The sequence below is a fragment of the Silene latifolia genome, chromosome X, assembly GCF_048544455.1.
Source record: "Silene latifolia isolate original U9 population chromosome X, ASM4854445v1, whole genome shotgun sequence".
NCBI classification, from domain to species: Eukaryota; Viridiplantae; Streptophyta; class Magnoliopsida; order Caryophyllales; family Caryophyllaceae; genus Silene; species Silene latifolia.
In genome coordinates, this window is record NC_133537.1 from 281,690,049 (window position 1) to 281,717,041 (window position 26,993).

Below are 26,993 nucleotides of genomic sequence, written 5' to 3' on the forward strand. Positions count from 1 at the left end.
AACACAATCGAGCTTGGTAAAATGATTAGTGCCTTTTCTTGCTATTATAGTATTCCCGATGACCTTGTGCCACACTCTAATGCCCGGATGGTGGACTAATAGAGCACGACAAGCATGAAAGCTCACAAATTTCTTCCCGGAAATTGCCTCCCAAAGAGGAGCGGGGTCATACTTTTCGGGCATCTTGTGATAATACGGTGTATCACTAAGGCCTAATATCTTACTCAAAACATCAAAAGTGATGCGCCTATTCACATTTGCAAGACGAAACTCGATGTATTCTCTAGTCTCTACCTTAGTCACTTTCAATGAACTTATGAATTCCAATGTAAGGGAGGGGTATGTCAATTCTCTCATGGTAAACAATTTACCCAATCCCATGGCCTCAAAGAATGCTTTTGTTTGTTCAAGGACACCCAATTTGTTCAAGGCATCTTCACAAATGAATTGGGTGGGCAAAATGGCTTTCTTAGCATACTTGGCAAATGTATCCCTATGGGAGTCGGAAATGAAAATTACCTTCGGATAGTTGGATAATTGAGCGCGATTTCCGGAGTTGTTGATGTTGTAGCTTCCAAGGGAAGATCTTGTTGTTGAACTTCCAAGTTTGCATTAGAAACCACCATAGCCATTGAAGCTTTCTTTGCTTGAAGACTTTGTTGCCTTTTTGAAAGTGTCTTTGCTTTGAGTGCCTTTGTTGCTCCTTTTGTTCTTGCCATTCTTGATTACACCAAAAAACATTGAAAATCTTCAATTTCTAATTATTCCCAAATCAATTTAAGATGAAAGGATTTTGCTTTGTATTTCAAAAATTGACTCAAAGGTTGAAGATTTTGGTGTTTGAATCAATTGATGTTGCAAAAGGAGTGATTAATTCTTGTTGTGAGGAAGTTTTGATTTGTTTTTGTTGAATTTGGTTGAGGAAATCTTGTTTTTGGTGATGGAGAGGATGAGGGTTTTGGGGTTTATGTGTAGTGTTTGAATGTTTGAATGAATGAAATGAATGTGGGAGGGGGTTTAAAACACCCGAAAAATTTAAAACAGCAGGGGGAAGACGAGCGGATTCCCGTCGGGACGCTCGGATTCTGCTCAAATGGGCTTCAGGAAAACTCGCCTTAAGACGAGCGTCTTTCAGTGAAGACGAGCGGATTCTCTATGTGGGACGAGCGACTTTCCTCAAAGACGAGCGGATTCTGTTACAGGAACTTTGCTTAATGTGCACTGGCAGAAAGACGAGCGGATTTCTGCAAAGACGAGCGTCCAGAATCAGACGAGCGTCTTCTCAGCTTGGACGCTCAGATTCTCTTACAGACCTGATTTTTTATTTTTACAGCTCATTTAAACAACCGGATTTCTCCTCAGACGCTCGGATTCCTGCAAGACGAGCGGATTACCCTTTAAGCCGCTCGGATTCATCCTGATCTACCCGGATTCAGGTCCATCCGTGCACTTGCATAACCCGTGTCATTTTCATTCTTCAAATTCCGTGTTCTTCATTGTAGAGGCACTACAAAGGCATGAATAGCCTAGGCAATTGCTATCCCCACACTAAGTTAAAGCACTACACATCAATAAAATCATTAGTCCCTCCCTCACTTCTCTCAAAAATGATGAATATCTTGATCAAGGCACAAAAATCCAAAAATGACAAAAATGCAATGTAAGAATTAAAATGCAAGTTAGGGAGTTAGAATATTTACAAATGGTGGTTTGTAGAGGACTCCACCAAACTCTCATCCTTAGTGAGATGTCATGGGGGCATGTTCAAGGTGTTGTTGATGTTACTCAACACCTTGAAGAAGTAGTCAAAAGCTTGTTCATTATCATGATAAAGATCCTCAATAGATCTTTGCACTTGTTGTCCTTCATGATGGTCTTGATCGATAGCATTGCCAATATAGGGATTGAAAATCCCTTCAAATTCATCGTCCCAAAGACCGCAAACTTCGTCTACTTGATCATTAAAAATCTCTTGAGTTGATAGAGACAACTCTCCTCCTTTCTTGATTTGGCCAATGAGGCCATCCTCTTCATTGTCATGGGTGAGCTTTTCAAGCTCTCGTTGTTGCTATTCTCTTGCTCTTTTGATGGAGCATCATTAACTTTCTTTTTCCATTGAAATTCCGACTTCTTCCCATCATCCTTCCGGCTATAGTGATCAACCATAAAACATGGTTCATGCAAACGGGGAGCTCTCATGGTCTTGTCAAGATTGAAAGTTATGCTCTCATCTCCCACTTCTAGAGTAAGCTCTCCATGTTTCACTTCTATCACCGCACCCGCGGTGTGCAAGAAAGGTCTACCTAGAATGATTGGAATATTGGAGTCTTCTTCCATGTCAACAATGACAAAGTCCACCGGGATGAAAAATTTCCCAACTCTTACGGGAACATCTTCCCATATCCCTAATGGTGTCTTCGTCGATCTATCGGCCATTTGGAGTGTGATGTTGGTACATTTAAGCTCTCCCATCCCTAACCTTTTACTCACCGAATACGGCATAACACTCACACTAGCCCCTAGATCACATAAGGCTTTGTTAATCGTGGTGTCGCCAATAGTACACGGTATTGAGAAGCTTCCCGGATCTTTAAGTTTCGGAGGTGAACTCCCTTGAAGGATTGCACTACTCACCTTAGTGAAGGCGATAGTTTCAAGCTTCTGGATCGACTTCTTTTTCGTAAGGATGTCCTTCATGTACTTTGCATAGGCCGGCACGTGATTGATTAATTCCGTGAAAGGAATCGAGACTTCCAAGTTCTTCACAATTTCCATAAATTTTCCAAGTTGGTCATCAAATTTGGGCTTAGCTTGACGACTTGGAAAAGGAAGTCTAATCACAATGGGTTCCTTCTCCTTGGCCTTGTCTTCACTTTTCTTTGAAACTTCTTATTTTGTTGGTTCTCCATCCTTGGAGTTTTGCACAACCTCTTCTTTGTTACTAGCTTCCACAACTTCATCCTCAACTTGCTTCTTTGGTCCTTTATATCTCGTACCACTCCTCAAGTGGATGGCACTAACCGTTTCATGTCTTGGGGGATTACGTTGAGGTGGTAATTGCCCCTTTTGTCTTTGAGAGCTTGAAGATGCAAGTTGAGTCAATTGGGTTTCCAACATTTTGGTGTGGGCTAGGATGTTGTTGATGGTGATATCCTTTGCTTGACTATCCTTTTGTATTTGAGTGAAAAACTCTTGTTGATTTTTTTGCATTTGGAGGACCGCTTTTTGAACATCAAAACCTTGGTCATTTTGTTCATTGTATGGAGTTTGATTTTGGTAACCTTGGTTTTGGTTGTAAAAGGGTCTTTGATTTTGGTTTCTCATGGGAGGTGGGGTATATGTTGGTTGAGGGTTTTGAACATTTTGGCTTTTGTATGAGAGATTTGGGTGGAATTTGGTGTTTTTATTGTAATAATTGGAATAAGGGGTACCACTCTTGTATGCTTGAAAAGCATTCACTTGTTCATTTGTTCCCCTACATTCACTTTGGTCATGTCCCAAAGTTCCACAATTCTCACATACCCCACTTGGGATTGATGAAGATGCCGTCATGGCATTAACATGATGCTTTGGTGATTTTGAGGCTTCTTCAAGTCTAGCCATAGCTTTTTCGAACTTCAAATTGATGGTATCAATGTGAGCACTAAGTTGAGCACCCAATTGAGTAATAGAGTCCACTTCATGCTTTCCTCCTCTAGTAGCCTTGCGAGGTCTACTATATTGTGAGTTATGGACCGCCATTTCCTCAATCTTGTTCCAAGTTTGATTATCGTCAACTTCGGTGAACATACCATTTGATCCCATGTTGAGAATGTTTCTTGAGTCTTCATAAAGACCATTCCAAAATTGTTGAACCAAGAACCACTCGCTAAGTCCATGATGAGGATATGAGCGACAAATTCCCTTGAACCGCTCCCAAGCTTCATACAAAGATTCTTCATCTCTTTGCTTAAAGCCCGTAATTTGAGCTCTTAGCATGTTAGTATTTTCCGGTGGGTAGAAATTTTTGTAGAAAGCTAGAGCCAACTTCTTCCAAGAGTCAATTCCGAGAGTAGCTTTATCAAGGCTCTTCAACCATTGTTTTGCGGTGCCAATTAGAGAAAAAGAAAATAAGACCCATCGAATTTGGTCTTGAGTTACACCGGTTTGGGAAATCGCATCACAATAGTCACAGAAAGTCTCCATGTGAGAGTGAGGGTCTTCACTAGGCATCCCCCCAAATTGGCTTCTTTCGACTAATTGGATAAATACGGATTTGGCAATAAAATTTCCGGTTAAGTGTTGTGGTGTGGGAGTACCATTGGGTAGGTTCTCCTCGGTTGGTACGGAATGTGATGAAAATTTAGGCATTGTGGGTTGATTTTGTGTTGGATTTTGTGTTGGGTTCTCCTCACCTTCTCTTGCAAAAGGGTTGAGGAACTCAATAGTATTTTGTTGAATAACTACAACCTCACCAATACCTCTCAAAGTTCCTCTAGCAAGTCTTCTATTGTTTGTCAAAGTCCTTTCAATTTCGTGATCAAAGGGTAACAAGTTACCTTGTGATCTTCTAGACATGCAAAATATCAAACAACTCGAAAATAATTAGAACAAACCTTGAGGAGTTTTATTTCCCCAAGGCAAAGAAAGACACAACTAATAATAATCTAAGAAAATCTAAATCAAGTTAACACCGTCCCCAGCAACGGCGCCATTTTTGGTCGGACTCACTTGGAGGTTTAGTTTTCGGTACTTGTCGTTAGGAGCACCTAGACCAAAACAATATTTATAACTTCACAAACAACTCTACTATTAGTAAAGAGGCAAGTAAAGGTCGGATCCCAAGGGACGGGTATTGAAGTAATATTTTCAATTGTAAGTAGCGGTGTCTAGGGGTGTCACAATTTGGGGTTTGAAGTAGAAGATCACTAAACTAAATAGCAATGAAAGTAAACAAGCAAGATGATAAAAAGGGGTGTAAACAATTGATAAAAGGCCTAGGGTGTCATGGGGTCATAGGGGATTCATGGGAATTGATCATACAAACATATTCTCAAATTATAAGCAAGCAATTATTGTTGTGATGGATCGAGTTGGTTTATATCTTACAATCCTAGGAAAATTTGGGTCCCGGAGCCGAATCGATTAGATTGTAAAACACCTACAAGTCGACTTAATCCTCCCTACTCAACTATATGCATGGTCTAATGAGACTCGAGTTGGTTTATGTCTTACAAGTCTCATTGTAAAGGTAAGTGATGGGTAAAAAATGCAAGGATTCATAGGCTCGCATTTCATCAAACATAACATGTGCATAAGTTGAGATCACAACAAGCAAGCAAATAAAATATGAAAACATATTAAATTAAGCATGAATCATTCCCCATGTTGGTTTCCCCTAATTACCCATTAACCCTAGTTAAGGAAACTACTCACTCATTATCAAGTTTAGCATGTTAACAAGGTTGTCAATCACATTAACAAAGCAAGACATGATGAATAAATGAAGATGATTAACAATAATTAAAAAGGGATTAAGAGAATTATACCTACTAATGATTCCAATAATAAAGCAAAGAATAATTGAAGTACTTGATGATTGATTGGAAGGTTGTCAATCTCCCAATAATAACCCAAATAATCTTCAATTACCCAAAATAAAAGATGAACAAAAGAGAGATTAAGGAAATGAGATTTGTATTAAGACTTTATTAAAAGTTGATTACAAGATTAAGAAGAGATTAGAATGATATAAACTACACTAGGGATTGATAAGAAGAACATGATTATCTAGCTAGACTAATGGGGTATTTATAGTTGGGATTAGGTACACAAATTAGGGTTTACTAAGGGCTTAAATGACGATTAAGTCCTTGAGGAATCGCTCCTCTCAGAAAAATATGCGAGTCTACTTTTTGCCGGTCTTTCCGAGATATGCGCATCCTTCATAGAACAAGAAGAAAATGGAAAGTTGCTGTAACAAAATCCGAGCGTCCAAGTCACGGGACGAACGGATTCTTTGGCTGTTGGACGAGCGGATTCATTGGCTGGATGAGCGGATTGTGGCGTTTTTGGACGGACGTCCCTCTGGCAAAGACGCTCGGTTTCCTGGTCTTGGACGGGCGTCCCAAGGGCAATCCGCTCGGATTCTTCATCAGTTTCCTTCTTTTCTTTTTTTCTTCTTCCAACAATCCTCGGGGATATTGTCGGAGATGCAAGGATCTTTTCTCATCATTGCCCAACTACTATAATATGTACAAAGGCCTTCTAGTCTTGTCTTCTCTTTGATGCTTGGTCATTGAATTCAATCAATTTAGCTCTATTTTTCCATGAAAATACAAGGTTTGCACTCCTTTCCTACCAAGGGAACAAAACCTCAAAGAATATGCAAAACAAAGGACTAAAGACAATAAATGACCTAAATATGCACTAAAAAGCATGGGAACAAGGCTAATTCGGGGACTAAATATGCTCAAATAATGGTCACATCACCTTGACACTCGACCGAGTGGACCATTTTCCAGAAGATGGAAACATCCTGGAAAATAGGGCACTCGACCGAGTAAAAAATTCACTCGACCGAGTGAACTCGCCACTCGACCGAGTGGAGCTGGTTTTGGATTCACACGGGTTTAATCCCTTTTGTTCATTCCTTATCTTCTTCATATCTCATTTTCACCTCATTCAAACAACATCAAAATCTCTCTAAAAATAATTTCAAAACTCCATTTTTGTGGTTTGTTACTTGGACTAGGTTTTCCACTCAAAATTTCCGTCTCAAATCTCTCCTAATTAGCAATGTAAGTAGACCGTTCTTCTTCTTGTTTCTCCATATTGAATTTATTAGATCTACACTAATGTGCTTGAGGTTTGTCAATTAATTTCATGCTTTTACTTATTTCATAGTAACAAATAGCTTTCTACATTATTGTTGTTGCTAAAAATCAAATTTTTGTGTCAAAAATTTTGGTCATCACCAAGGAAAACGGAATTTTGACAATGAATTTATATGTGCATTTTGGTGATTGGTGTTGTGAATAATTGGACAACAAAGGGTTAACCTTTGTTGTTGTGAATGGATTTTGTTTAATATGTGAAAATTTAGGCTTGAAACTTCGTCTTAAATTTTTGAACTCTAGACAAGTCATGCCCAAATTTTGAATTCCATGAGTAAAAGTTGGTTTAATTACCTTATAAGATTACCGTCCTAATTGGTAATACGGTATGTGATCTCAAAATGAAACTTTTCCCATCTTGAAATTTAGGTGAAACTCTTGAAAACTTCCGAAGTAACCATGCACAACTTTGATTTTGTCTTAAATATGGTTAAGAGTATTGATAAGTTAGAAATTTGATGGTTATTATTACACTATAAGGTAAATCAAGAAAGTTTCATCTTAAAAATTTAAATTAATTTATCAAATTTTAACACTAACTATGTCAAAAACTTCATTTTTAAGCTCACTACATGGTTAATTATTAAGTTGGAGAATTGGGAGAGAATTTCATCCATTTTCAAATTCAGTCCCAAGTCTCATATTTCCCTTCTATGTCTTATTGTGTGATTTATCTTGTAGCATGTCAAGGAACACGAGGAGCAACCGTGGGAGAAACAACCGTCAACCCCAACCCGAACCGGCGGCACCACCCGCCATTACCCATCCAAGATACCCGGGGTTAGAATTTGAGAGTGAACCCCATAAGAATACCTTCTTGGCCCTCACCGAAAGGCGTATGAATGCCACTAGGTGTGTATCGGAGAATGCCTTAGAAGCCTTGGGGAGACAGGTACAAGTGCATGATATCTTTAGCGTACATGGAATGCAAGGATTGTATTACTTAGCGTAAATAAGCTACCGCAACCTTACCTTAGAATTCTTGAGCTCCTTCTAATACAATACAAAGGACCATACCGTGAGCTTCCGACTCAAGAACACCTCCTTTCACCTATCTAGTGATGTCTTTGTGGAACGGTTAGGTGTGGGAAAAAGGACCACCCTTACTTTTGACAAGGTGGGGAAGGAAATGAAAGACACAAAATACATCGACCTTTATACGGGTAACCGAAATGCCGATGTTAGTGCCATGAAAATCAACGATGTGGAATACCCCGTTTTGAAAAATTTCCTTCGCCTGATGACCAACCTCCTTTACCGGAGAAAGGACCCTAGTAAACTCAATTCCTCGGAAGTACTACTTCTAAGCTCCTACCTCAATCCATACTATGAGAGGCGTTTTTACTTTAGCCCCGTGTCTATGGTATGCTTAGCATTTGAAAGGATGACCAAGTTCGACAAGTGCTCCTTTGATTGTGGCGCCTTAGTGACTAGACTAGCCAAAAACCTCTTGGGTTATGAACCGGGGGCAATTGGTAGACCCATGAGTACGGAGGTGCCATACTTCGACATTGCCTACATGAAGGGCGTGTTTTGGGTTGTGGATAAGAAAGACAAAAAGGGGTACTCGTGGAGGGTGAACACATACTTATACATAAAGCTTCCCGCAAACGGGAGATTGCCCGAAACCTCTCACCTACCCGAGCTAGCCCCACCTCGCCCTCCGACCCGATCCTACCTCATTCCTGAAAATATTACTTACACCCTTGACGGTGAAGCGGTACAAGGGGAACCAATCCCATAACTCCTTTCCGACCCTCCTAGGACTTTTCCACACGCCCCATCGTCCTCCTATGTGCCCATTCCCTCGCCGCCCTTTGATCGCTCTAGACACTCCACTTACGCCCCGTCCTATTCTTTCATGCACGAACCTTCGCCACACCATGACCGTCCCCGACACTCCATGTACATGCCGTCTTTCACCGGAGGATATAACCAACCACAGCCAGCTTATGGTCACCAATATCCCATGGCAAACCTAATTTAGAGAGTGAACAACTCCTTGGTCCTACGGGACATGCACGAGTTCATATATAACCAAGGGGTAAGGCCGAACAAATGCCCTAGCTTTTGGTCCGGGGATGAGAACACTTCCGGGGTATTCAGGGCTTATGGTATTCAACCCTCAGATTGGGGTCATAGGATTCCTCACGGTGATGGACACTTGCTTTGTCCTTGGGCGGGACCGCACTATACCACCGGGAGTTTCTTTAATGATGCGCATCAAGGTGGAGGCTACCAAGAGAATGTGGGTGGTGATTACCAAGGTAATGTAGATAGTTCGTATCAAGAGGAGGTGGGAGGTGTCTCTCACGAGGGTGGGGCAATGTTTTCTATGGAAGCCGGAGTGGAGGAGGAGCATCTAGTTGGGCACCGGGACTTATGGAATATCATGGCCCCTATGTCAACGCAATAGTAGAAGACGCGACGATGGACACCTCGAGCGATACAAGGAGTGAAGAGCTTAGCACGCAAAGGGAGGAATCACCGGTAAACAACCAAGGAGCCTTGGTTCGGTGGGTGAAGAGGCTTGGCAAGAGGAGGAAGTCCTCTTCTTAATTTTGTTTACTCATATGGAAATTTGTGTGACTTTATGTCAGTTAGATCTCGAACAATTTGTTTTCTTGTATTGTAAACTCGGTCATAAGGCCAAAACCTAGTAGATGTTGTGTGGTAGGGTGATACTATGATCACCATTGAGACCCCTCTTTGCAAGAATACTCGACCATAGGTGAGCTTCAAGACCATAAATGGTCGGATTTTAGACTATCAGGTAACACTCGGCCGAGTGCTGTTTTCACTCGACCGAGTGGTGGTCCACTCGACTGAGTGCCCCGTTTCACTCGATCGAGTGAGCCGAAAACAGACCCTGGGAACTTTCTGTAAAAATCCGCACTCGACCGTGTGGCACTCTCACTCGACCGAGTGCCATCCCCACTTGACCGAGTAAGTCTCCACTCGACCGAGTGGACTGTTTTGATCTTGTTTTGAACCGACATGGATTGAGTACTTCCGTCAAGTGGGGATGGCACTTGGTCAAGTGGGGATGGCACTCGATCGAAAGAGCCGAAAACAGACCCTGGGAACTTTCTGTAAAAATCCACACTCGACTGTGTGACACTCTCACTCGACCGAGTGCCATCCCCACTTGACCGGGTTAGTCTCCACTTGACCGAGTGGGTTGTTTTGATGGTTTTGAACTGATATAGATTGAGTACTTCCGTTTTATAACCCTACCGGCCCCTAGTAATTGTGTAACCGTAGAAATCTTTAATGAATTAATTGAAATGAGTTGTTTACGTTAGCTTGTGTCATTTTTGTGTTGTGGTACAAACGTGTTTAGTTGATGGATGAGATCTAACGTGTTTAGTAAGATTAATAATGATGCGGTAATTGGTAAGCATAAGTGAGAATTCTATGAGTCTTTTACATGATCGAGTCTTGTGGCGACTAGAGTGGGACGATATGATACGAGGATAGACAAGAACCCATGCGTGATCAAGTGGCTTATGCACAACATAATTTAGTCGGAATTAAGGAATATTGAAGAAAGTGAATCACAGTAGACGGGGTACTCGACCGCGTTAGGACCCTTATATATGGAGTCATGAGTTATACATGTACACCTAGAGTCACAAACTATGCATGATACGACTGGACCTTAGCCATGATAGCGGGAATGAATGTTGAGCTTGACTTGTACTTGGACCCATGAGCCTAGATCGAGGGAATAAGAGAACCCTTTTCGCGAGAGCTCGAGTGGCGAACTTCGGGATGAAGTTTTCTTTTAGGGGGATTAAATGTAACATTTAGGAATAAGAAAAGGCATGAGAACATAAAAGAGCACGTACGGTAAAGAACTATGCATGAGCACTAGCAAGAGAGACGAGTGAATGCTTGAGGAAGAGATTGGGAGTGAGGCATTACATGAATGAGACGTAAGAAAGTGTTAGGGAAAAGTGAGGGTGAGGCGAACTTCAAGGACGAAGTTCATTTTTAAGGAGGGAATATTGTAACACCCGGCCTTTGTGAGACCCGTATTTAGACCTTGGGATGCATGAGAGGACCTTTAAACTGATAAGAGGTCACTCGGGAGGGAAGGATAGCCTTACACTAGACTTAGACTAGACCGAGTGGTGTTGCAGCGGATCGAGTGGGTCCACTCGGTCGAGTGAAGAGTATACTCGACCGAGTAGAGTTCTACTCAGCCGAGTGAGTCCACTCGACCGAGTGGAATCGGCACTCGGTCGAGTGACGCTGTTTTAAAATACGGGATTTAAACCCTCTTCTTCCCTAACCCTAAAATCATTTCCACCTTCCTCCTTATCTCTCCAAACTCTCTCCCTTCTCTCTAAAACCTCACAAACACCTACTACTTGGGATTTAAGCTTGTATTAGAAGATTTCCCACCTTCCTCTTCATCTCCTTCACCTAGTAAGTAAAGATCTACCATTTCCTAGTCTTTTACACCTAAAATTTTGGGAGAATTCGTTATGGGTAATTAATTAATAATTAATATGTGTAATAGGGGTAATTAAGGGGTAAAAACAAGGGGCTTTGTAGTGTATATTAGTATAGGATGTATGATGATAGTTATCATGTGATTTGTATAGGATGAGACGGTTCCTTGAGACGGTTTTGGTCCGGATTCGAGTAGCTTGAGGAAATTGCTAAAAGGTAGGTTAATCCTACTCGGTTTCAATAATGTGATGTTGTTTATGTTGATGTTGTAGTTAGTCTTACATAATTAGGGCATTTGCATTATAACATATTTAGTGGTAATCTCATCATTAAAAGGATGATTATGATATGTTGAGTGTGGTTCATGTATCGGTTGTTATCATATATGTTGGAGGATTTGTTGATGTTGTTGTTGTTGTTTTGGAGACGTAAGACGGTTGGGAGACCGTCTTACGCTTAAGTCGCCTCTTGGAGCTTCCCACTCCAAGAGGGATGTGCACATTAATGGCTTGAGTTACGGAGGGACTCGTGTGGTTGAGACACGACATCTGGCAGGGGATCCGGTTGGCTTCCGGACCCGGTACGTCTGGGCGTGTCCCGGTACCTATTTATGGTTATCTGATGTATCACTTTTATATACACTTTTATAACTCCTTTCATGATGTTTTATATACCGTTTCTGTGCCTTTTATGTCATTTATATTCCTTTTATAGTGAATTATCGATACTGCCGCAATTTTATGTTTTAATGCAGAAATGACGCATTACGAGGTGAATCGAGTTGAGATGAGCATTGCGCTTATGGCATAGTGGAATACACGAAGTATGGCACGAGAAACGAGGGGACTTGAAGATAAGAAGAGAAGGAAAGAAGAGATCAAGCTGGGATGTTGGTTCCTCGATCGAGTGCAAGAAGGCTCGATCGAGTAACATGAGGCTCGATCGAGGATCCTATTTGACGGGTTAATTTCCTTAATTCCCAAAAACACGTTTTATTGTAATATAAATTCTAAACTCGTAGGATTTATTAGGTTATGCTTTTTATTACTTTTGAACGGCTGGAAAATTGTTTTAGCTTTAATACTTTGCTCTTAATGTTTCCTTGTTGATTACTAAGGTACTAATCATTCCTCGTTAATTAATTCTTTCAAGTTTTATGCTTTCAATTACTTGTCATTATTTCATATCTTTAATCATGTTATCAATCATCTTTATTGTTATTGTTAGATTCAATATGAGTAGCTAAATTCTTCATCTAGGATGAAGGGGATCTAGGTTAATTAGAAATGGGGAATATTAATTGATTGCTAGTAATATCACATGAATTATCGTTTGATTATTGTTCTTATTCTAGTTAATTGATTTAGGCCTGAATTGATAATTAGTGTAGCGAATTAATACTTTTACTGACAGGGTTAGAATTAATATAGGCTGCGATAATCAAATAAATTGTGTCTAATAATAGCGATTGCATGTTAGATTTGATCTAAAGGACATAATAGAATTAACCAATCTTGTGACTGTAATAAGTCGATTGACCTAGTAATTGATTAAGAAACCGCATATAATTGACCTAGTGAACCGAAAATCCTAGACCTTTAATATTATTGTCATACACCTTTTATTTACTTGCTATTTAGTTGATAGAAAACAAACAAACCAAAACCCCCAAGAAAACGGTTACCTTCAGACGATCTAAATATAAGCAAACTGATTATTACCGCCTCCCTGTGGATTCGATACCTGTCTTACCACTAGCTATTTTGGTAGTACTGAGATAGATTTATTTTGATATTGGCGATACGACTTTAGCCATATCAAATTTGGCGCCGTTGCCGGTGAGGCAACAATTGTCTTGTTTGTTTCTGTTTATTTTGTCTTTTTGTCTCAGGGAACCTAATTCCTTGAGACCGTTCTCTCGCTTTTCTTGTTAGTTTCGTGTATGCGCAGGTCAACTTGGTTCGAGATTCTTCCAATAGATCCCGAGCCAGAGAAGACCTTTCACTACAGATGAAAGTTTCAGCAAGAAGTGGGTCAAGTTGAAGACTTGAGTATACTTGACGCCGAGACAAAGCACTCTATTATTTCGGAAAATCAGTCCTGCAAAGAGGACACCCTTTCTGACCTTGAAATTCCGGTTGACGTTCACATTCCTGAGATTACCATCATTCCTACTCTAGCCAGTCACTCCGAGCCTACATTGGCTTCTATCCCAAAAGGATTCAAGCTGCCTACTACTGATAATGGCACCTTCGAAATTCGTCCATCTTACATCAATTTGGTGGAGCGGAATTTATTTGGAGGAGCAGCAGCTGAGGATCCTGTGACACATATGGAGAAATTTGTCACTTATTGCTGTTCTATCCCTTTAACAGCTGGGTGACACAAGATCAGGTAAAGCAGGTGCTCTTTCCCTTTTCTTTGAAGGATGGAGCTGCAGAATGGTTGCGAGATTTGGATATGGCTGATCAGGGAGTTACTGACTGGAATACTCTAGCTCTTGCTTTCTATAAGAGGTACTTTCTACCACAGAAGACCAATGCTTTGAGAAATCAGATTACGAGTTTCAAGCAGACGGCCACAGAAGATTTGAATGAAGCGTGGGTTCGCTTTAAGAGATTAGTGCGTTCGGTCCCCCATCATGGTTTTGAGAAGTGGTTTTTATGTAATCAATTTTATAATGGGTTATACGATGATCACTGTGCTCTATTAGATTCTTCAGCTAATGGGAGGTTTCAGGACAACACTACATCTGATGGCGCATGGAAATTAATTGATCAGATTTTTACCCATACTGCTCAGTATGGAAATCCAAGAGGAAGTGTCCGTGGAAGTGGGGGAGATAGTGGTATTGCAGCGAAACTAGAGGCTCTTTCTGCCCAAATTGCTGAGATGAAGACTACCCAATCATTGGGTAATAGAGAGAGGGTTCATGCTATGAGACAACAACAAGAGGAGTCTTGTGCTAGATGTGAATTAAACGGTCACAATGCAGCTGAGTGTTTGAGCACATTAGAGCAGGTTAATGCCTTTCAGTCGTACAGACAAGGTACACAAGGCACACATTTCTCCAACTTTTACTATGAAAGAATGAAGGAGCACCCTTTCCTTCAATGGTCTAGTCAGAATGTGCAAAATCCGCAGCAGCAGCAACCACAAAAGAATACTTATATACCTCCTAACAATCATGGTAATTAACCACAAGGAGGATATCAAAGGCAGAATCAAGGAGGTCATCAGTTTAACAATCAATATCAACAACCTCCTCAACAAACTCCTCAACAAGCTCCAAACAATAAGATGGCAGAGTTGCGAAATTTGTTGCAACAAACTTTGGCTATGCAACAAAAGCAGACGGCCCAAATTTCTGAGTTGATAGCCCATAATAAGATGCTGGATACCCAGGTGGCTCAGATGACAGTTCAAAATCCCTCAAAACAGCCCGGAGGTCTTCCTCCTCAAGGTAAGCAAGCTCACGAGCAAGCTAATGTCATTCAATTGAGGAGCGGTACCACATATCAAAACCCGGAGCTGCCAAGCCATGATGAAGAATTGCCCACTAATGATAATGAGGTACCTTATATGCATCCTAAGGGATTGGGCAATTTGGAGCTAAGGGATGATGAAAAAAAAGTTGGCGAAGTTGAAACACGAGCTGAAAATAAAAGCGAGAAAAATCAAAACAGCGAATTTGCCAAGGTTCCTCGATCGAGTAGCATCAGGCTCGATCCAGGAACTTCAGTGCTTGATCGAGTGTCATCAGGGCTCGATCGAGGATCCTCTCTGGTCGATGACGATGTTTTAAAACGTGTTTCTAAAGCGAAGGAAGCCGAGCCGATTGCTATTGCACTACCTTTTCCGCATCGTCAACAAAAGTCTAAGCTGGATAAGAAGTTTGGTAAGTTTATGGAGGTAGTGAAGAACTTACAGGTAAGTGTTCCTTTTACTGAATTAATCACTCAAGTACCAGCTTACGCGAGGTTCATGAAGGAGATTTTGACAAGGAAACGATCCTTTGATGCGGTGGAAACCATTGCTTATACTCAAAAGTGCAGCGCCATGTTACAAATTAATTCACCACCTAAGCTAAAGGATCCAGGGAGTTTTTCTATCCCTTGTCATATTGGTCATCTTGCTATTAGTAAAGCTCTTTGTGATTTAGGAGCTAGCGTTAGTGTCATGCCTTATTCTATTTGTAAGAAATTAAATATGGGTCAAATGACTGTTACTAATATGACTTTGCAGATGGCTGATCGATCTGTTAAACACCCATTGGGGGTGTTGGAGGATGTTCCCGTTCGAATTGGGAAATTCTTCATTCCCGTAGATTTTGTTGTCTTAGACATGGCTGAGGACAACCAAATTCCTATCATCTTGTGTAGACCATTCCTTCACACAGTGGGGGCGGTTATAGATGTTAGGAAAGGGAGACTGACTTTAGCTGTGGGGGATGATACAATTGTTTTTAACTTAGAAAAGGCTTTAAAACATCGCATGATAGAAGAAACTTGTGATAGTATTGATATTGTTGATTTTACTATTGATGAGTGTCTTTCTATGTGTTTAAACAGGGATCCTCTAGAGATTGCCCTAGTTTCTGATTCAGCTGCTGAGACGGGTTCATGGAGTCCAAAAGTTCATGAGATTGAGAAATTGCTAACTGGAGAGGAATGCCAACATCAAAAGGTATATAGTTTAGGTGTCTCCTCTAAGGTAACTGAGGTAAGGAAACCTGAATTAAAACCCCTTCCCTCTCATCTTAAGTATGAATTTCTTGATGACTGTGAAATGAACCCAGTAATTGTCAATGCTAGCCTAACTGAAGGTCAACTTTCTGCTTTGTTGACTGTTTTGAGAACTCATAAAAAGGCCATTGGGTATAGCATTGATGATTTACAAGGTATTAGTCCTGACTTTTGTATGCATCGTATTCACTTGGAAGAAGGCCACAACCTAGTGCACAGGGTCAGAGACGACTAAATCCTCCAATGCAGGAGGTGGTAAGGAAAAAGGTATAGAAATTACTTGATGCTGACATTATTTTCTCTATATCTGATTCTAAATGGGTCAGTCCTGTCTAAGTTGTACCTAAGAAGGGAGGTACTATAGTAGTAAAGAACGATAAAAATGAATTAATTGCTACTAGACTTGCTACAGGTTGGAGGATGTGTATTGATTATAGGAAGTTGAACACAGGTACTAAGAAAGACCATTTTCCACTTCCTTATATTGACCATATGTTAGAGAGATTAGCATGCCATAGTTATTTCTGTTACCTAGATAGCTACTCCGGTTTCTTTCAGATACCCATTCATCCTGACGATCAGGATAAGACTACTTTCACATGTCCTTATGGTGTATTTTCTTATAGGAGGATGCCCTTTGGTTTATGTAATGCCCCAGCTACCTTTCAGCGTTGTATGATGGCCATATTTTCTGATTACATAGAGTATATTATGTAAGTCTTTATGGATGATTTCAGTGTTCATGGCACTGATTTTGATGTTTGCTTGAGAAACTTGACTAAGGTTTTGCAGCGCTGTGAGGAGAGCAATCTTGTGCTTAATTGGGAGAAGTGCCACTTCATGGTTACTGAAGGGGTGGTACTTGGTCATTTGGTGTCAGGTAAAGGTATCCAAGTAGATAAAGCTAAGGTTGAGGTAATTAATAAACTCATGTACCCGGTTAATGTTAAGAGTGTGCGTAGTTTTCTTGGTCATGCAGGGTTCTATCGCCGCTTTATTAAGGATTTTTCAAAAATTGCTCAACCTCTAACTCGGCTGCTTCATAAAGATACACCTTTTGTGTTTACTGATGAGCGTGTTAAGTCTTTTGACAGGATTAAACAAGATCTTATCTCAACTCCTATAATCCGATCTCCAGATTGGAGCCTTCCTTTTGAGATTATGTGTGATGCCAGTGACTATGCAGTTGGAGCTGTTTTGGGGCAAAGAAAAGATAAGGTGTTGCATGCTATTTACTATGCAAGTAAGACTCTTTATGATGCGCAGATCAACTATGCTACTACGGAGAAGGAGCTTCTTGCAATTGTCTATTCTTTAGACAAATTTAGAGCTTATCTTGTTGGTTCTAAAGTTACTGTTCATACTGACCATACAGCATTAAAGTATCTTTTAACTAAGCAAGAAGCTAAACCGCGACTTATTAGATGGATTTTATTATTGCAAGAGTTTGATTTAGAAATTCGTGATAAGTCTGGTGCTGAGAATGTTGTTGCAGATCACTTGTCTAGATTGAGATTTGCAGGAAGAGAGATTTTGCCTATTGATGACTCTTTTCCAGATGATTATCTTCTAGCTGTAGCTGCGAACACTCCATGGTTTGCAAATTATGCCAATTACTTGTTTGGAGGTATTCTTCCTCTTGACTTGTCTTATCAGCAGAAGAAGAGATTTATGCATGCGGGATGATCCCTACTTGTTCTGGGAGTGCGCAGACGGTATTTACAGACGATGTATTCCAGAGGGTGAGGTATATGCCATCCTTTCTCATTGTCACTCTTCTTCTTATGGTGGTCATCATGGTCCTTCTAGGACATTTGCTAAGGTAATACAATCGGGTTTCTTTTGGCCTACTATCTTTAAAGATGCTACTACTTTTGTCCGTTCTTGTGATGCGTGTCAAAGAACATGTAATATTTCGAAAAGGCATAAGATGCCTCAAACTGGAATCTCAGAGGTGGAGATTTTTGATGTTTGGGGCATTGATTACCAAGGGCCATTCCCTACTTCTCACGAGAATCAATATATATTAGTAGCTGTAGATTATGTTTCTAAATGGGTGGAGGCAATTGCCACCTCCACTTGTGATGCTAAATCTGTTGTTAAGTTGTTTCAGAAAATCATCTTTCCACGATTTGGAGTGCCTCGCGCGGTGATTAGTGATGGAGGAAAGCATTTCAATGAGCGTCATCTTAATTCTTTATTGAAGAAATATGGCGTTACGCACCGTAGAGGATTGGCATATCATCCTCAAACCAGTGGACAAGTGGAGATTTCCAACAGAGAGTTGAAACAAATCTTGGAGAAGGTAGTGATCAAGAATAGAAAAGATTGGAGTCGGAAGCTTGATGACACCTTATGGGCATACCGTACTGCATACAAGACGCTGATTGGAGCATCACCTTACCGCTTAGTCTATGGCAAATCTTGCCATTTACCTGTGGAGCTTGATTACAAGGCTATGTGGGCCATGAAGGAGCTGAAGATGGATCCCTCACTGGCGGGTGACAAAAGATTGATGCAGTTGAATGAGCTTGATGAGTTTCGACTGCATACCTATGATAGTGCTCAAGTATACAAGGAACGAACGAAGAAGTGTCATGACAAGCATATTTTGCAAAGGGAGTTTCATGTTGGTGAAAAGGTATTTCTATTTAACTCTCGTTTGCATTTGTTCCCAGGTAAGCTAAGGAGTAGATGGTCTAGACCGTTCACTGTTGCTGAAGTGAACAAATTTGGGTCAGTTACACTGCAAACTGACAAAGGTGAGACTTTTAAAGTGAATAGGCAACGATTGAAAATTTACTATGAAGGTGCTCATATTTGGGTAATAGAGGCCGTTGATATCTTTGCCATTGATTCCTCTCACGGATGAGGAAATACGGTCGTGCGGGACCGCTTAAATCAGCGCTACCGAGAGGCAGCTCGAAATTTGTATTGTAATATTTTATAATTTAGGATTTTAATTTCATTAATCGTATTTTCATTAAGTTATTTCATATGTTTTGAGAGATGTGAGGGTGAGAATTTAATGTATTTCAAGTATTTTTGCAGCGAATGCCGGATTTTAAAGCTATACATTATCAAATTCAAGAAAAAGAGGTTGCCAACTAGTTCCTCGATCGAGTGCAGGTAGGCTCGATCGAGGAACCACCTTGCTCGATCGAGTGTCATCAGGGCTCGATCGAGGAACCAAAAGCGTAATTAAAATCTCCAAAGTCGAAAGTTGGCATATTTTGAAATTGGTGCCTCGATCGAGTGCGGGTAGGCTCGATCGAGGAAGCACTGCTGAACCCGGTTCTGTGTTTTGGACCGGTTGTTTCTCCTCCTCTGTTCTCATATTATTTCTTATTCCTTATTCATTCCGCCACTTATTCTTGCTCATTCTACCATTGTTCTTCATTCTCCTCTCTCAAATACTTCATCATCATCAATAAATCTTCATTATAATTTGTGTTAAGTTGCTTGCTAATGATTTAAATCACTCCTTTGTGCTTATTTGTGAATTTCCTTGCTCTTATTTGCTCAAGTAAGTCCCGTTTTGCCTCAATTTGGTCCGAAAATTTCAGTTTTTTCTTGCTTAAATCTTGTGTTTATTGCTTTGAATCTTCCATTGCTCATATACAATTGCTATTTCCTAGCTTATTAGCCCTTTATTGGATGAATTAAAAGCCTAATTTGCTAATTTGAGAATTAGGGTTCATAAAATCCGGGTTGAATTTTAGCATCAAATTGGTTAGAAATCGTGTTCTTATGCTTGGAATCTTCACTTTTTGTTATATAATTGCAATTCCCTTGCCTTTTAGATGGTTTATGTGTGATTTTCGGCCTCAAAACCGAATTTTTCGACTCATGTGGTCTTAAAAACGTGAACTATTTTGGGCAATTAAATTGGTTTGTGATTGTATACTTGTCTTTTTGCAGGTATGTCAACTAGTGGACAAGGTAGCAAGAGGCCACGGGAGAGGCGCGCTCCCGTTTGTCAGCTGGAGGTAGTAGTGTCTTCCGAGGAGGAAGATGAGGAGTTACTACCTATTGACGAATTTCCTTTTGTTGATTTCGGGACAAGGATCAACAGGATAGATTTGTGGTATTGATGTCTAAAACTATGCTTCCTACTCGGTGTGTTGATCGAAATATCTTGCGAATTTTCAAAATTGATGATATCATGTTTGGCATGTTTGTTGAGATTGGGTTGCAGGGTCTCTTTCTTTTGCACGAACTATCTTATCGTGCCTTAACTCTTGAGTTTCTGAGTTCTTATGCCTATTTCCCGAGGGACCATTTAATCCGTTTCAGGTTGCTTAATGTTGAACGGTCCTTGACTTTTGACAGCCTTTCTGAGATTTTAGGCATAGATAAGCATACTGATGGTGACTTGTATAATGGTGCTGGGTTGTCTGCTATTCGATATTTTCCATTGTTTACGGGTTTTGCGGATGCAGATGTGAGTTATATGTCTTTGCTTGACGTACAACATGTTTGTCTTAGGCTTTTCTTGCGGTATTTGAGTTATCTGTTGTATGAGAGGTATGATAGGATTAAGGCCTCCTCCTTAGAGATCTTGATTTTGGCTAGCTACCTTAATCCCTTTCAGGAAGCTACTTTCCAGTTCTCTCCACCAGCACTCATATGCCAGGCCCTTGACCGCATGACTGGGAAATATGCGGATTTGGATTGCGGGGCCATTGTTACTCGGATTGCTAGGGTTTTATGTGATTTTGAGGGTGATGTGGCCATTATTTGAGCATATTTAGTCCCTGAATTAGCCTTGTTCCCATGCTTTTTAGTGCATATTTGGGTCATTTATTGTCTTTAGTCCTTTGTTTTGCATATTCTTTGAGGTTTTGATCCCTTGGTAGGAAAGGAGTGCAAACCTTGCATTTTCATGGCAAAATGGAGCTAAATTGATTGAATTCAATGACCAAGCATCAAAGAGAAGACAAGACTAGAAGGCCTTTGTAGATACTATAGTAGATGGGCAATAATGAGAAAAGATCCTTGCATCCCCGAGGAAATCCTCAAGGATTTTATGAAGAGAAAGGAAGAAAAGAAGAAAGGAAGAAGCTGATCTACAATCCGCCCGTCCAAGACAAGCAATCCGAGCGTCTTTCTCAGAAGGCCGCTCATCCAAAACCACCACAATCCGCCCGTCCACCCCGCGAATCCGCTCGTCCAACAAGAAGACAATCCGCCCGTCCCGTGCCCTGGACGCTCGGATTGTGTGACAGCTAATCCGTCTTCTACTTGTTCTATGAAGGATGCGCATACCTCGGGAAAGACTAGCAAAAAGGAGACTCGCATATTTTTCTGAGAGGAGCGATTCCTCAAGGACTTAGTCGTCATTTAAGCCCTTAGTAAACCCTAATTTGTGTACCTAATCCCCACTATAAATACCCCATTAGTCTAATTAGATTATCATGTTCTTCTTAGCAATCTCTAGTGTAGTTTATATCAATCTAATCTCTCTTTAATCTTATAATCAACTTTTAATCAAGTCTTAATATAAATCTCATTTCCTTAATCTCTCTTTTGTTCATCTTTCATTTTGGGTAATTGAAGATTATTTGGGTTATTATTGGGAGATTGACAACCTTCCAATCAATCATCAAGTACTTCTATTATTCTTTGCTTTGTTATTGGAATTATTAGTAGGTATAATCCTCTTAATCCCTTTTTAATTATTGTTAATTATCTTCATTTATTCATCATGTTTTAATTTATTGGTATGATTGACAACCTTGCTAGCATGTTCAACATGATAATGAGTGAGTAGTTTCCTTAGCTAGGGTTAATGGGTAATTAGGGGAAACCAACATGGGGGATGATTCATGCTTAAATTAATATGTTTTCATAGTTTATTTGCTTGCTTGTTGTGATCTCAACTTATGCACATGTTATGTTTGATGAAATGCGAGCCATGAATCCTTGCATTTTTTACCCATCACCTATCTTTTCAATGAGACTTGTAAGACATAAACCAACTCGAGTCTCATTAGACCATGCATATAGTTGAGTAGGGAAGATTAAGTCGACTTGTAGGTGTTGTACAATCTAATCGATTTGGCTCCGGGACCCAAACTTTCCTAGGATTGTAAGATATAAACCAACTCGATCCATCACAACAATAATTGCTTGCGTATAATTTGAGAATATGTTTGTATGATCAATTCCCATAAATCCCCTATGACCCCATGACACCCTAGTGCCTTTTATCGATTGTTTACACCCCTTTTTAATCATCTTGTTTGTTTACTTTCTTTGCTATTTAGTTTAGTGATCTTCTATTCAAACCCCAAAGTGTGACACCCCTAGACACCGCTAGTTGCAATTGAAAATATCATCTCAATTCCCGTCCCTTGGGATTCGACCTTTACTTGCCTCTTTACTAATTGTAGAGTTGTTTGTAGAGTTATAAATAGTGTTTTGGTCTAGGTGCTCCTAACGACAAGTACCGAAAACTAAACCTCCCAAGAGAGTCCGACCAAAAATGGCGCCATTGCCGGGGACGGTGTTAACTTGATTTAGATTTTTTTAGATTGTTATTAGTTGTGTCTTTCTTTGCCTTGGGGAAGTAAAACCCCTCAAGGTTTGTTCTAATTATTTTCGAGTTGTTTGATATTTTGCATGTCTAGAAGATCACAAGGTAACTTGTTACCCTTTGATCACGAAATTGAAAGGACTTTGACAAACAATAGAAGACTTGCTAGGAGAACTTTGAGAGGTATTGGTGAGGTTGTAGATATTCAACCAAACACTATTGAGTTCGTCAACCCTTTTGCAAGAGAAGTTGAGGAGAACCCAACACAAAATCCAACACAAAATCAACCCACAATGCCTAAATTTTCATCACATTCCGTACCCACCGAGGAGAACCTACCCAATGGTACTCCCACACCACAACACTTAACCGGAAATTTCATTGCCAAATCCACATTTATCCAATTAGTCGAAAGAAGCCAATTTGGGGGGATGCCTAGTGAAGACCCTCACTCTCACATGGAGACTTTTTGTGACTATTGTGATGCGATTTCACAAACCGGTGTAACTCAAGACCAAATTCGATTGGTCTTATTTCCTTTTTCTCTAATTGGCACCGCAAAACAATGGTTGAAAGGCCTTGATAAGGCTACTTTCGGAATTGACTCTTGGAAGAAATTGGCTCTAGATTTCTACAAAAAGTTCTACCCACCGGAAAACACTAATATGCTAAGAGCTCAAATTACGGGCTTTAAGCAAAGAGATGAAGAATCCTTGTATGAAGCTTGGGAGCGATTCAAAGGAATTTGTCGCTCATGTCCTCATCATGGACTTAGCGAGTGGTTCTTGGTACACCAATTTTGGAATGGTCTTTATGAAGACTCAAGAAACATTCTCAACATGGGATCAAATGGTATGTTCACGGAAGTTGACGATAATCAAACTTGGAACAAGATTGAGGAAATGGCGGTCCATAATTCACAATATAGTAGACCTCGCAAGGCTACTAGAGGAGGAAAGCATGAAGTGGACTCTATTACTCAATTGGGTGCTCAACTTAGTGCTCACATTGATACCATCAATTTGAAGTTCGAAAAAGCTATGGCTAGACTTGAAGAAGCCTCAAAATCACAAAAGCAACATGTTAATGCCATGACGGCATCTTCATCAATCCCAAGTGGGATATGTGAGAATTGTGGAACTTTGGGACATGACCAAAGTGAATGTAAGGGAACAAATGAACAAGTGAATGCTTTTCAAGCATACAAGAGTGGTACCCCTTATTCCAATTATTACAATGAAAACACCAAATTCCACGCAAATCTCTCATACAAAAGCCAAAATGTTCAAAACCCTCAACCAACATACACCCCACCTCCCATGAGAAACCAAAATTAAAGACCTTTTTATAACCAAAACCAAGGTTACCAAAATCAAACTCCATACAATCAACAAAATGACCAAGGTTTTGATGTTCAAAAAGCGGTCCTCCAAATGCAAAAGAATCAACAGGAGTTTTTCACTCAAATGCAAAAGGATAGTCAAGCAAAGGAAATCACCATCAACAACATCCTAGCCCACACCAAAATGTTGGAACCCAATTGACTCAACTAGCATCTTCAAGCTCACAAAGACAAAAGGGGCAATTACCACCTCAAAGTAATCCCCCGAGACATGAAACGGTTAGTGCCATTCACTTGAGGAGTGGTACGAGATATGAAGCACCAAGGAAGCAAGTTGAGGATGAGGTGGTGGAAGCTAGTGACAAAGAAGAAGTTGTGCAAAACTCCAAGGATGGAGAACCATCAAAATAAGAAGTTTCAAAGAAAAATGAAGACAAGGCCAAGGAGAAGGAACCCATTGTGATTAGACTTCCTTTTCCAAGTCGTCAAGCCAAGCCCAAATTTGATGACCAACTTGGAAAATTTATGGAAATTGTGAAGAATTTGGAAGTCTCGATTCCTTTCACGGAATTAATCAATCACGTGCCGGCCTATGCAAAGTACATGAAAGACATCCTTACGAAAAAGAAGTCGATCCGGAAGCTTGAGACTATCGCCTTCACTAAGGTGAGTAGTGCAATCCTTCAAGGGAGTTCACCTCCGAAACTTAAAGATCCGGGAAGCTTCTCAATACCGTGTACCATTGGCGACACAACGATCAACAAAGCCCTATGTGATCTAGGGGCTAGTGTGAGTGTTATGCCATATTCGGTAAGTAAAAGGTTAGGGATGGGAGAGCTTAAATGTACCAATATCACACTCCAAATGGCCGATAGATCGACGAAGACACCGTTAGGGATATAGGAAGATGTTCCCGTAAGAGTTGGGAAATTTTTCATCCCGGTGGACTTTGTCATTGTTGACATGGAAGAAGACTCCAATATTCCAATCATTCTAGGAAGACCTTTCTTGCACACCGCGGGTGCGGTGATAGATGTGAAGCATGAAGAGCTCACTCTAGAGGTGGAAGATGAGAGCATAACTTTCAATCTTGACAAGACCATGAGAGCTCCCCGTTTGCATGAACCATGTTTTATGGTTGATCATTATAGCCGGAAGGATGATAGGAAGAAGTCGGAATTCCAATGGAAAAAGAAAGTTGATGATGCTCAATCAAAAGAGCAAGTGAATTGCAACAAAAAGAGCTTGAAAAGCTCACCCATGACAAGTGAAGAGGATGGCCTCATTGGCCAAGACAAGAAAGGAGGAGAGTTGTCTCTATCAACTCAAGAGATTTTTAATGATCAAGTAGACGAAGTTTGTGGTCTTTAGGACGATGAGTTTGAAGGGATTTTCAATCCCTACATTGGTAATGCTATCGATCAAGACCAACATGAAGGACAACAAGTGCAAAGATCTATTGAGGATATTTATCATGATAATGAACAAGCTTTTGACTACTTCATCAAGGTGTTGAGTAACATCAACAACACCTTGGACATACCCCCATGACATCTCTCTAAGGATGAGAGTTTGGTGGAGTCCTCTCCAAACCACCATTTGTAAATATTTCTAACTCCCTAAGTTGCATTTTAATTCTTACATTGCATTTTTGTCGTTTTTGGATTTTTTGTGGCTTGATCAAGATATTCATCATTTTGGAGAGAAGTGAGGGAGGGACTAATGATTTTATTGATGTGTAGTGCTTTAAATTAGTGTGGGGATAGCAATTGCCTAGGCTATTCATGCCTTTGTAGTGCCCCTAAAATGAAGAACATGGGATTTGAAGAATGAAAATGACACGGGATATGCAAGTGCACGGATGGTCCTGAATCCGGGTAGACCAGGTGGAATCTGAGCGTCTTCTGGGTAATCCGTTCGTCTTATAGGAATCCGAGCGTCTGTGGAAGAATCCGTCCGTCCACATGAGCTGCAAAATCAAAAATTTTGGTCTGTTAGAGAATCCGAGCGTCCCAGCTGAGAAGACGCTCGTCTGAAAGAATCCGCTCGTCTTTGCAGAAAGACGCTCGTCTTTTTGCCAGTAGCAAAGTTGTTATAATAGAATCCGCTCGTCTTAAGGGAAATCCGCTCGTCCTGAATTGAAGAATCCGCTCGTCTTCACTGAAAGACGCTCGTCTTTAGGCGAGTTTTCCGGAAGCCAAATTGAGCAGAATCCGAGTGTCCCGAAGGGAATCCGCTCGTCTTCCCCCTGCAGTTTTGAAATTTTCGGGTGTTTTAAATACCCCTTCCCACATTCATTCATTCATTCATTCATTCATTCAAACACTACCCATAAACCCCAAAACCCTCATCCTCTCCATCACAAAAAATAAAATTTCCTCAACCAAATTCAACAAAATCAAATCCAAACTTCCTTACAACAACAATTAATCACTCCTTTTGCAACAATAATCAATCCAAACACCAAAATCTTCAACCTTTGAGTCGATTTTTGAAATACAAAGACAAATCCTTTCATCTTAAATCGATTTGGGTATAATTAGAAATTGAAGATTTTTAATCTTTTCTTGGTATAATCAACAATGGCAAGAACAAAATGAGCAACAAAGGCACTCAAGGCAAAGACACTTTCGAAAATGCAACAAAGCCTTCAAGCAAATAAAGCTTCAATGGCTACGGTGGTTGCTAGTGCAAACTTGGAAGTTCAACAACAACAAGATCCTCCCTTGAAAGCAACAACAACATCAACTCCGGAAATCGCTCAATTACCCAACTATCCGGAGGTAATTTTCATTTCTAACTCCCATAGGGATACATTTGCCAAGTATGCTTAGAAAGCCATTCTACCCACCAAATTCATATGTGAAGATGCCTTGAACAAATTGGGTGTCCTTGAACAAACAAAAGCCTTCTTTGAAGCCATGGGGTTGGGAAAATTGTTTACTACAAGAGAATTGACATACCCCTCCCTTACCTTGGAATTCTTAAGTTCATTGAAAGTGACTAAGGTAGAGACTAGAGAATACATCGAG

The 26,993-nt window shown here is 40.4% G+C and overlaps 2 non-coding genes across 2 annotated transcripts; one reads left to right on the plus strand and one right to left on the minus strand.

The window, feature by feature from the left end:
* Positions 1-3,871: 3,871 nt before the first annotated feature.
* On the plus strand, positions 3,872-3,978 carry LOC141624169 (small nucleolar RNA R71). The gene has a single exon (XR_012533980.1). It is a non-coding gene; the product is annotated as a small nucleolar RNA R71 (small nucleolar RNA).
* Positions 3,979-23,284: 19,306 nt separating this feature from the next.
* Positions 23,285-23,391, minus strand: LOC141625336 (small nucleolar RNA R71). The gene has a single exon (XR_012535121.1). It is a non-coding gene; the product is annotated as a small nucleolar RNA R71 (small nucleolar RNA).
* Positions 23,392-26,993: the final 3,602 nt, after the last annotated feature.